Source organism: Orbicella faveolata, unplaced genomic scaffold, assembly GCF_042242905.1.
Source record: "Orbicella faveolata isolate gen_17 unplaced genomic scaffold, um_ofav_v1 contig_46, whole genome shotgun sequence".
In the NCBI taxonomy this organism is placed as follows: Eukaryota; Metazoa; Cnidaria; class Anthozoa; order Scleractinia; family Merulinidae; genus Orbicella; species Orbicella faveolata.
The window spans coordinates 14,924,398-14,936,828 of record NW_028301576.1 but is presented as its reverse complement, the minus strand read 5'-3'; the positions used below and the strand labels follow the sequence as shown (position 1 = coordinate 14,936,828).

The following is a 12,431-nucleotide window of genomic DNA, read 5'->3' as shown; positions in this document are numbered from 1 at the left end:
CAATGATGAAACTGCTGATGATAATAGCATGCCTACAGGAAAATCTGCTAGTAATGCAGTACATAGTCAAAATATGCGATGGCGCAAGCGGCAGCCTGTTCATTATGATGTAGCATTTAAAGGTGAGCCTTTCCCTCCACCACCATTAGAAGAGTACACACCTTTACAGTATTTCAAGCAGTTTTTTGACAATGCCCTGATAGATCACCTTGTCGAACAGACAAACCTGTACTCTATGCAGTCAACAGGGAACTCAATTGCTGTGGATCATGATGAAATGGAGATGTACTTGGGATTATTGGTTATGATGTCAATCATCAAGTTACCACAGATTCGTATGTATTGGTGCAAGGAAACTAGAATTCCTTAAGTGGCAGATGTCATGCTAGTAAACCGTTTTGAGAAAATAAAGCAGTTTTTTCATTGTAACGATAACACCAAAAACTTGCCAAGTACAGACAAGGACTATGACAAACTTTTCAAAGTTAGACCTGTAATTGAGTCACTAAAGGAAAAGTGCAGGCAGATTTCCCAAGAAGAATGCCATTCTGTTGATGAACAGATTATACCAACTAAGAGCTGCACAAGCTTGCAACAGTACCTTCCTAATAAACCCAACAAGTGGGGTATAAAGGTTTGGGCAAGATGTGGAGTAAGTGGAATGCTTTATGATTTTGAGGTTTACACAGGTAAATCCAACAAAACAAAGACCAAACCAGAATTACTCATGGGTGGCAATGTTGTTTATCGTTTAACAAGAACCCTGCCTAGAAATGTAAATTATAAAGTGTTTTTTGACAATTTCTTCTCCTCAATACCCCTGATGAGTTGTCTCAAGAATGATGGTTTTTGGGCAGTTGCCACCATTCGGAACGATCGGCTAAAGGGGGCTCAGAATCATTTGCAAAGTGAGAAGGAGTTGAAGAAGAGTGGCAGAGGCTCCTTTGACTATGTTGTTGAGGCCAACTCTGGTACGATAGTAGTACGCTGGTTTGATAATGGCCTTGTCCAAATGCTTTCTAACTATGTAGGAAATGATCTATCTTTGCCGGCCCGTCGTTGGTCTAAAAAGGAGGGGAGGTTTATTAACATTGACAGACCGGCCATGGTTGTGGAATATAATAGCTACATGGGAGGCGTTGATTTGTGTGACATGCTTATATCTGCGTACCGCATCTGCCACCGCTCTACAAAGTACTACATGCACATTGTGTTTTATTGTATTGGAGTGGTTGTAATCAATGGCTGGCTGTTATATAGGAGGCACATGGGCCAGAAAGATGTACCAGCAAAACGTCATTTATCTCTGCTGAAGTTCCAGGCCAGCATAGCTGTCAGCCTTACTAAAGCTGGAAAAGTTTGTGGGGAAGCTTCGAGACCAAGAAGACGACCATCTGCCAGTCCAACAAGTGCTAATGCTGTACCTTCCAAAAAACGAAAGGCGGCATCAGTACCCAATCCTACGCAAGATGTTCAATTTGATCAAGTTGGACATTTTCCAGAGTTTCAAGAGAAACAACAGTGTTGTCGTCAGTGCAAAAGTGGATACTCACACATAAGATGTCAAAAGTGTGGAGTGCATCTTTGCTTGGTTAAAGCAAGAAACTGTTTCAATGCCTTTCATGGACTGTAAAAAACTCTTTTTATTTTATTTCAGTTATTCGAACTTACATGCATGTTGTTGTTGTTCTCATTAAATCATTATAGTGTTAGCATTGAAAAAGTGCAAGCCATTATCTTTTCTCAAAAGTTAAAACCGTTCTATTCATACCAGGTACAAGGAAAGTTGATGTTTATTAAGGACTGAGTATTTCAAAAGGTGAACTATGTACATCTGTTTGGTTAGGAAATCAAATTGCCTGATGCAAAGATCATATTGTACAATCAAATTCTATGATTTGTTTACTGATTTTTAACAATGGACTTCAAAATAAGATAGAATTTCACTATTTTATAATAGCTAAAGCAATATTAATAACAACTCTGAAGTTGCCAAGTCAGCATTTTAGAGAAATCATTCTATCGTCAGGTTGTATGCCATGGTTTTTACCACAATTTTTAAGTGTAATTAAAAGTAAGGAGTAAAAATACTTGATGCTTGTTTACACCATTTTTGCATGTTGTTGTTTTGTCATTGTGTTGCCATGACAACACGATTCTGTCCCTTAATTTTTAAAATTGTCATCAGCATCTTTAAACTGTCTCAGTTTGCAAGAAAAATTTTTTTCACTGCACCTGAAAATTCATGCGTGAAAGGGTCAAGGAAACTGGTTGATATCGGAAACGGTTGATGACCACAAGCAAGAAGGCGAAAGACTAAACTGTATCGCAGTGCAGTCCAGTAAATGTTTTGTTTTCATTACACGCACTCTTAATATTTCGTTCTCAGTTCCGGTTGAACGACTGCGTGTAATTTTACACGCAATATTGCGTCTACTGCGTGAAATTACATGCGTGCAATTACATGCATTTTCGTGCATTTGCGTGTAATGTGCGTGTAGTACAGGCACTTTATGCACGTGTAATGCTGCAGTCCGTTTGACCGGTACTGTCTATACCAGCAATTACTCCTTCAACTTCCGGTAAGTAGAGTTACTACAACGTTAGCCGACTACATTTCGTAATTCAACACATCCTTTCCGGTAAGTCGAGTCGACTACAAAGTTACACGACTCGACTCACTTTGGGTGTATTGGACAACCCTCAATGGAAAAGCTTTCATTTATCTCGGTGGAGAAAAACTAAAACAGCATAAAGCATACGAAAAAGTATTGTGTGTGGAGAAATCAGCGGTCAAAGAAAGGATGCCATGCTGGTAAGAGCCAACCTTTTCAATGATACATTTTACTTATTCATTTTTTTTTCAAATTCTGGACACCGTGTTTAATCGTTTACAATAATGAGATTTTTTGCTTTTTAAACTGTTTTTCAGTTTTACTTTGAACCGGCAGCTAACTGGTCCCATTCAGAGTGCCACCTGAAACTTACAAATTTCAACAAATATCAAAGTGATGGGAAATTTCAGGATATAAAGGAGACAACACAGCAAATGGGTATCTGAATTCGATAAGGAAATTAACAAGCTCTACTTGGACCGTACTTACTTGGGCAAAAGTTCTACTCGCCGACTGAAAGACTCCGTGGCTTCTACTTCAACAATAGCAAATGAAGTGCGTCAAGATATTGCATGTGGCGGAGATGAGGATGATAAAAAAGATGGCAATTCATTGTTCAAAAGTCTGCCAAGCCGAGATTCGAATCTAGAAAACGATGTTGTGGTGGAAGTCGTTAGCGTAGAAGATGAAATTTCCTTTTCGGGTATGCAATAGTGCTGTATCATAAGCAACGATAAGAGTTTCTTTCAAGGTTGCTCGATCTTGTAATTTTTCTTACGTCAACAATCCTTAGTTGAAAGTTCCATAAAGCTTGTAGATTTTATTTCTGCTACATTTAGAGGAGTTTGACGGTTAACCTGGCTTCTGGCAGCCAAGCTGATCATCGAGTTAGAGTAGAACTGATAAAACAGGAGTACAAAACGTGGTTAGTGGGTTATTCTCAATTAAACTGCGTAGCCGAGTCTGTTCTCGGCACGCTGTAATTTTTTAAAAGTGTAGATTTAATGTGGAGGAACAGACAACCAGAAATAACTGCAAATTTGTAAAGCTATTTGCCTTGACTCTATTGGCGGGATTACAGTCATATTTTTGTCACTTTTGGTGAAATTTGTAAGAATTTTAATTTTAATTTCAAAACATTCTTAAGACTATATAGTACTTCCCCTGGTGTTTTTTCTTTCGTCTTTACTTTTTCTGGTGAAGAGAAGCAGTTCTTTACAACACACTCTTAAATGTTGATCCGTTGCCATGGGAACCAATTTAAAAACAAGAGCTTTCAGGCAGCATTTGGCCGATAAAAATTTGTTGAATCCTCCCAATTCCAAGTCATCCAAAAGTCCAATCCAATAAACATTTCTTTGATAATAATATCATATACACAACTCATCTGCTTTATGAGATGACAAATATTGAGCCTTTCAATGTCGTCAGGGATGCAGGACTTAAGAACGCCAACTTCTCAGTATGGACAGGTCTAAGGCAATCAGCTCCACTGAAACTACGTGGTCATGAGCCCAACTTCGAGAATATCCTTGATTTAGAAAAATTTAAGTGCGAGATTATTATCATTTTCTTATAAAGGAAAAATACGAAAAACCAAATAAATAGGCCAAGTTGAGAGAAGAATTTAATCTAGAGGATAAGCAACTTTCGGAGGCATTCGTGATGCCACTGAGAGTTGCAAATGAATCTTATGTACGTTCTTTTCAGTATAAAGTACTTAATTCTATTCTATATACAAATGAATTACTTTGTAAGATAGGCTATATTTCTGACCCGAACTGTTCCTTCTGTCATCAGACTACTGAGACCATACCAGGAGCCCATTACCCGGAGCGTGCAACTTCCCTATATTCATGCAACGGCGTTTTCACAAGTAGTTTTATTTTTACATACGCCTTCCCCGCGAAAATTACTGTTTCCGGTTACGTCTGCATCGAAAGACATCTGATAAAAAAAATGGCGGCCAAGCTACGATTTTTTTTGGTACTCTATTCCGTTCTCCGCTCTTCGTTTTCCATCATTCCAATCCATCTCTTCCATCAGATGGCCTTCCCACAATACCATGCGTTTTTATTTGCACTTTCCACATGTGAAGTTGCGGCATACCTTTGCATAAGCTTATCTCTGAGTGCGAGTTTACTTGAGTCTACCTTCGATATATTGCTCTGACGGTTTTCACAATGGTCAAATAGACCTTAAATAGTATTGCAAAACAATGAAGAGGTCCGATCAGCATATAGAAACTTCTATTAACACAAAGGAACCCCGTTTAGAAGTTGAAGAGTCAGTTACGTGTTCGTCTTCGGCGGCCCAGGAAGGTCCGGAAGGTCACAACAATTCTTCAGTTGACAAAAGCGCTCCAGTAAAGAAAGCCTTACGACGAAGTCTAGAGCTCAGACAAGAACTCAAATTACTGCAGTTAGCATCGAAGGAATCTTCACTGAAGAAAATTACGGAAGACGATGAACGGCTGCGGGAATGGAGTCAAGTTGTAACCAGTGCAGGTTATTTTTGCGAGGTGCGATCTCTCGTGTCAGATTTGTCGCCCTTCTCTGAATCTCTTGTGGAACAAGAACCCGCGACACATGAACCAAGGTTGGCCCTTTTTATTTACCACTCGAAGCGTCTAATGTTCGATTCTAGTACTGGTCCTTTCCAGGCTGTCTGCCTCATAATTTTCCGGACGGCGAGTGGCAACTGGATAGTCCGATTTACGAACACCGTGTAATCACAAGCGGAACATTCAGATTGCCAGAATCAAAAGTCGTTCTGAAAGAGGTAATGGAGCTAGCGAAGAATCATTTATCTGAGAAACATGTACTTTACCTGTGTTTGTTAGGGGTAGGAGATCTACAGAATGAGCTGGGTTATATTCCCCAAACTGTGAGGCCAATCAATGGGCCAATAACTACGGTTCATTCCAAAAGATGCAAAACCTGGCACATTCCTGCAAGAAATTTTAAATCCAAAGCCGATGAGTCGGACCCCAGACATCAGAGAGTGTGTGGTGAATGTCTTATTTCCAACCGATATGTGAGTAAGGCAGTCCAAAAGAAATGCGAAATGGAATCGTCCAAAAGGCACAAAAGGCAGCAGCCTTCAAGCAATTATCCCATGAAGTATCTTTCACCTAAGAGCAAAACTGCACGCTACGCCAATTCCAGACTACAGCGACACTGCTTGGAAAAACACGTCAAAAAACGGTACAAATGTACCAAGGTTGAGGTCCCTCAGGAGCAGTCGGCAGAACTTTGCCAGCTGATAGAAAGCATCGAGACTTCAGATTTGGGGAAGAAGGAACTAGCAAAAATCTACAATGAAGGTAACCAGTACATAAGTGACAAAGGGCAAAAAGCAGGAGACTGTCTTAAAGAAGTTTGGAGAAAGGACAGGGAAAGCTTCTTTAAAGATCAGCGGAGCAATGGTATGTTTACGATTTTTGTGGTGTTATTAAAATCTTGAAGTACCTTAACAGCTGTTTTATGTTTTTAGTTGAAGGAAAGTTGACTACAATGTGCAAAATTAATAGTTGGAAATTATATTTCTACCCTCTGAAGGCACAGAAAATGAGCACATTCTTCTAGACTTTTTCAGACTTTTTCCCTATGAGGTGGTTATCATCAAGTTACCTTAAAGAGGAAATACATCACTGTAGTTATAATTAGGAATGTCCAGGAACTTATCTGAATAAGTGAAATAACTCTTGACTAGTAAACTTGCTGAACACATTTAGTAATGCTCTATTATTGACCTGCGTGATTATTATATAGAGTGATTTTCACCTAACCCTACCATAAACTCTCCCAGAAATTTGATCGCACCTTGGTTCTTGGGTGGACAACAATTATAAACTTGCTCTGTGATTAATATCCATAATATTATATGTCAGTATCTATTGAGCTGATTCCATGTTATACATCACGCTGTTTAATTGCAGTTACTGGACAAAATGGTAATCGTTGGTCTTTGGCAACCATAAGAATTGGTAAGTATCAGAGGTGTCTATGAATACATCCAGTCTAGTCAAGGTTTGAAGAACAATCAATGCCTAACTTTAATTATGCTTTTAATCCATCACACAGTCGTAGGGGTGCATGGAATAAGGACCTCAGTGAATGTTTGGTTATTGCCTGACAGTTATTAGACAAGTTCTTTTTAGACAATAACTAAAACCAGAGCAAACTGTGAGAATTCTCAGGAGGTATTTTTATGCTGGTTACCTCAGAATTTCCCTTAAGTCACTAAGACTTCAATTATGATGAAATGTGGGGTTCAAGAAAATATCTGTACTGAAAATTTCTGAGAAGGAGGGGATTCCCAACAGCCAATATTTAAAAAGGAAAGAACTCTAACTGAATCTTAATAGGAATAATCATACATCGTGCAGTTCCTGTGGCGGGACTTGACTTCTGGTTTCCTAATTTTAATAGGAATAATTTTTGTCAAACAGGCTGAGGTAATTATATATGATTTGGAACAGTTGACATGATAAATACAGATTGCAGTTTTGTAATAGTTTGGATAATTTTTTTGGAACTGTTGTCATTCATGTTCATTTAGTTGGGATTTTTTTATAATTATTGCTATATTTCTAAGACTGCAATCTTTCTTTGAAGATTCAAATGAAAGTGGCCTGGAACCTAAAAGGAGCTGGGATAACAGGGTACAGTGTCTCAGAAGATGAGCTGAAGGTACTGCATGATGTCTATAGTACTACAGTACAGCCTGGTTCCCAGAAGGCATCACACATCGTGCAGTTCCTGTGGCGGGACTTGACTTCTGGTTTTGATTTGATTGGGCCATACTTCCCTGTTGAAAGCTCAATGACATCAACTGTCTTACAGGAGCTTATTATGTTGTGCCTCAAGGCACTTACCAGTTATGGCTTTAAGGTCTCTATTCTCTTATGTGATGGAGCATCCTCAAATTTAACGGTGTTGAAGCTTCTCTCTGGCAATCCCAAGGCACAGTTTCCTATAAATGCTGATGCTGAAACTTTAAGGGAGCAGTACAATGTGGAGGCCTCATTCATCAATCCAGAAGATCCACATGGAAACCCAATTTTCCTTATGATATGTCCAAGCCACCAGGTATTGGAAGACGTTATTAATTTAGCTACCTTAACTTAATATTTGATATTATTGTATTGGTCGTGTAAGGGGAAATGAAATGCCATTAATTCTTGGGAGTCACTGAGTAAAACTACATAATTGAATGCCTAATCAGAGTTCTGATTTTTGCTGCAACTTTAACATCACTTTCAAAAGGTTACTGAAATTAAATTAACAGACTGTCAGTTACAAAAGTTTTATTTTCTCTGTAATGTGAACTGTTATGATGTTCCTAATGTTATTTATCATTCAGCAGAGTTACATCTCAATAAAATACAGCTTAAATTTTTTCCATTCCAATTTAAAGTAGTAATATAGTTTAAATTGGACATGTTTGCGTATTGCTTTCTGTTCTTAACATCTGCAGCTGAAGAACATTATAGCTGCTCTTCACAGCTCAAGGCCACAAGGTGCAAAAGACTGTATGTGGAACAACCACCAGTTTGGTTGGCAAACAATTCAAAAGGTGTTTGCAGAAGATCTTGAACGAGCAGAAAATGGTTTGAGCCGTAAGGTCCCAGGATTAAAGTATGCACATGTCTACAGAAATAACTGGACCTGTTTAAATGTAAGACCAGCAAAGATAATGCAGGCGTGTAAAGGCTGATGTGGTTTCCTCGACTCTTAATATTATAAAAACAGTGTCATGTGTAAATAGTGATCAAAGTGGCAAAACAATTTCAATGATTGTTAATAAATGGAATACACAGGCTCCTTTCCACTGCTTAAGTGTCAGAGTTGCGAATCCCATTATGTAGACTTTCATTGTTAAAAATTTTACACTTTGAACTACTTGATGTCATAGATTGACCAATCTCCAAATATTACCCCATACCCATTTTAAAAACCCACTGTGTAACATTTTACTGACTTCACTTGACAAAAATGCTCTACATTTGTTTGATATCATCTGCTCAAACAAGTTAAGACTCAATGAAGTAAATGGATTGTATGTCAGATCACACTACAATATTATGATTTTTCACTCTCTTTCAGCAACGGTTCATGATTGCAGCTGTGCAGGACCTTGCCTCTAGTGGATCTGATGAAGGAAGCACAAATACTGGGGAGTACTTAGAGGCCTGCAACCTTCTATTTGAGCAAGGAATGCTCAGCCACCACAGAATCAACAACAGTAATAGCCCTGTTTTGACCAACATAAGAAAGGGGATGACCTTTTTTGAACAGTGGGGTGCTGATCATGAGGAAACAGGTAATTTCATTATTAAAGCACATTGAGGACAGTTTAAATGGCTGTAACAGATCACTCTAATTAGTCACTACTATTCATTTAATTTCAGTTTATCAAGAAAACTCAAAAAGAGCTAGACAGAAAAAGTTCTTGGCTTGGCAGGTATGATTAATTAAACGGTTACATGACAAACACTTTTCAGGGTTTAATGAGTTTTCTGATTGGCTGTATCAGTGATAATTGTGGGGACTTCTGTTTGTGAAGTCATAAACATATCATTTTCAAGCACCAAATCACTTTAAACCTTTGCTATGCCTCTTAACATACAACTTGTGTTATATACTAAAAATAATTATTATTGCTTTTATTATCATTTGTTCTGTAGACTTGGGATCTTCTCTGTCTAGTTGTACATGGCTTTTTGTCCTTCTGTGATTGGTTCTTTGAAAAAGTGTCACCAGATGGAAAATATTTCATCAGTCCTCTACGAATAAATGGCAGTGCCACTGAATCCCTTTACAGTATCCTAAAGTTTGCTAGTGGAGGGAATTTGTCTGCACTCTCCTATGGTCCTGCACTGGGGAAACTAATAAATAGGAAAGATATGGTACGAAACAAATACTCAGAAAAGGGGTATAGAAATGTTCTTTTGAATATCAGTGGTGAAGATGGTGCTAATGGTTCTGGCTCCATAATCAACTTATCACTGCCATGCCAAAAATTGTCAAGTTCACATTGTATTTTTTCTTTTCTGACTAGTATATCTCAGTCAACAGTAGGGGATAGGCAAGGAAGTAATGCTTGCACAATCATCGCTGTCAAGTTTGGTGACTATTGTCACCAACAAAAGCTTGACATTTCATTGCTTTGGAATCAGCTCCCAAATATTTGGGCAGATTCATTTGTTAATGCCATTTGTGATGGTAATGCAGTTTATGATGAATTGTATAGTGATCGACACAGCTGTGTATCTAGATGTAGAGGATGTTGTCAATGCAGTAGGGAATGACTTTCATGTACAGTCAGCAAATCAGATGGTTGGATTCACTAGTGCTAGTGATTACAGTGATTTAGTGGACCACATCATTGGAGAAGTTCATTCCTCAACTGTAGACCATTATGGTGTAATTATAGGTTGTCACAAATCTGTAGGGTTTCTAGTCAAGAGCAATGACCTGTGTGCCATTATAGACAGCCATCAGCATGCCATGACAAACAATGATGGGGTAATAATCATGGCAGACAATACCAAGAAGGCTATTCTTGAGTATGCAAAGGACCTTAGCAACCAGGGTTATACTCTAAATCAGGGAACATTAACTTGGGTGAAATATGCTTAATTAACAGCGCTTGGAATTAAAATTCAATAGCAGGGTTCAAATAATTGTTTATGTTATTATGAACCAGAATCACAATTATTTTATTTACTTTTATATATTTATTTCAGAACAATGATAATTATTGTAATAATTAATTAAAGTAATAGCTAATGAAAAATCATGAGGTTTATGTATAAAACTCATATATTGTTTAACGCTGTATGTAAGCTACCTTAATTGACAAAATAATACCCTGTAAGTGAATATTGAGTCCCAAATAATAATAATCTCAAATAGAAAAAGAACATTATAACATACATTTTACATTTTGGACCGTAGTTCAGCAAAAAGGAATCTTTTACTGTGAATCAAAATATTGCTCGAGACAACACACTGTGAAAGTGAAGAATGATCGTCGCACTTAATTTTCCAATTTAAGCAACTGGAAAGAAGAAGCCTGAAAAAAATCAGGGCTTCAACGGGATTCGAACCCGTGACCTCCGCGATACCGGTGCGATGCTCTACCAACTGAGCTACGAAGCCACACATTGGGAGCGAGGTCAATTAATTGAGTTCATATCTTCCCGTTGGAAAATTAACTGCGACGATCATTCTTCACTTTCACCTATAACCGCAGTTCATATATGAAATATTTCATATAAACTTTACATCATTTCACTCCTCACGGGAAGATATGAACTCAATTAATTGACCTCGCTCCCAATGTGTGGCTTCGTAGCTCAGTTGGTAGAGCATCGCACCGGTATCGCGGAGGTCACGGGTTCGAATCCCGTTGAAGCCCTGATTTTTTTTCAGGCTTCTTCTTTCCAGTTGCTTAAATTGGAAAATTAACTGCGACGATCATTCTTCACTTTCACCTATAACCGCAGTTCATATATGAAATATTTCATATAAACTTTACATCGCAACACACTGTAGTAAATGTCTGTTTTGAAGTTGTATTTTTATAGTCATATAAGTGTAACCTTATGGTTTTAAATAATATGTACAATAAAAAAGTTGTTTCATTAGTAAGGAACTTTAACTTTGACATATAATAATATTGACAAATATAGTTCAACCAAAAATGCCTTCATTGAGAACTTTCACTCCAAAGAAATTATAATGAAAACAATTGAAGGACAATCTCCGTGTGTTTTGCAGTTACACGTTAATATAGCTCCAAGAAAGTAATGCCAATGTAGCTTACAATTTCTAATTACAGTACACGACTAGTTGGGCATCTAATTGCATTTGGCAGCCAGGGAGTAAGATTTCAGTTTCGGTCGAAGCATCTCGTCCGCATCAACAACTTTTCCACTAGCTTTGAGGTCTCTCTCTATTTTGGCATTCAAAAATTCGTTGATTCGTGTGTTGGCTAGCTTGGAAACCAAAGCTCTAAATAAACCACACACAACTTCATCATTGATCGCTCCTTCCACTGTAGTGATTGATGCAATAAGCAATTTAAAATCCATTTCTAGTGCTTCGTTATTTATGAAGGAAGTCTGGCACATGTTGATAAATTTTGATGGATACTTCGCAAGATTTGCGTCTGAAGTAAATTCGCAAACATTTTTATCCACCTACTTTAAAAATGGGAGAAGCTCTATCCTTGGAAAAATAAGATTTCCTTCATCCAAGTTTTTAAGGCTCGAGGAAATTGAAGATTTGTCTTTCATGACCAGGGCATTCAACACATCCATTTCGTTCTCCATCACCGGTCGTCGTTCGGATGACACTCTCTCACGACCCTTTTTCTGCTGTAAAGTTTCCTTCCTAAGCTTTAGCATTCGGTGAAGGGCTGCACCACAATATCTGAACAAGCTATCATCTGACTCCACGGCGAAACATGAATTCCTTAGTTCGGAGGTCAAGGTTGACCTTTTCAGCTAAATATGACAGTGAATAGTGCAATAAACCAGTTCGTGAATAACACTTACAACTGCGTGCACCACCTCAGGAGAGAATTGTTGCCCTTCCGACTGTCCTACTAAGAACCGTTCGATAATTGATCGCTCTTGAGTACCCTTTCTAGCTTGAAAATTTCGTAGCATTTTCATCCAAGCCACCAAAAAGGCAGCTTTCCTGTTGGGTTTGTCTGCCAACAATGAGCATTCGCTAACAAGCATCGAAAACTTGCAGCAGAATCCAACAATCAGGAGTTGAAAGTTTGGTTTCTGTGGTTCAC

The 12,431-nt window shown here is 38.2% G+C and overlaps 1 pseudogene across 1 annotated transcript; it reads left to right on the top strand.

Moving 5' to 3' along the window:
- The first annotated feature begins 4,833 nt into the window (after positions 1-4,833).
- LOC149098583 (uncharacterized) lies at positions 4,834-10,527 on the top strand (annotated as a pseudogene). The gene is made up of 7 exons (XR_016203427.1): positions 4,834-6,042; positions 6,508-6,603; positions 7,215-7,708; positions 8,097-8,321; positions 8,726-8,942; positions 9,031-9,083; positions 9,307-10,527. The product of XR_016203427.1 is annotated as an uncharacterized LOC149098583 (transcript).
- Positions 10,528-12,431: the final 1,904 nt, after the last annotated feature.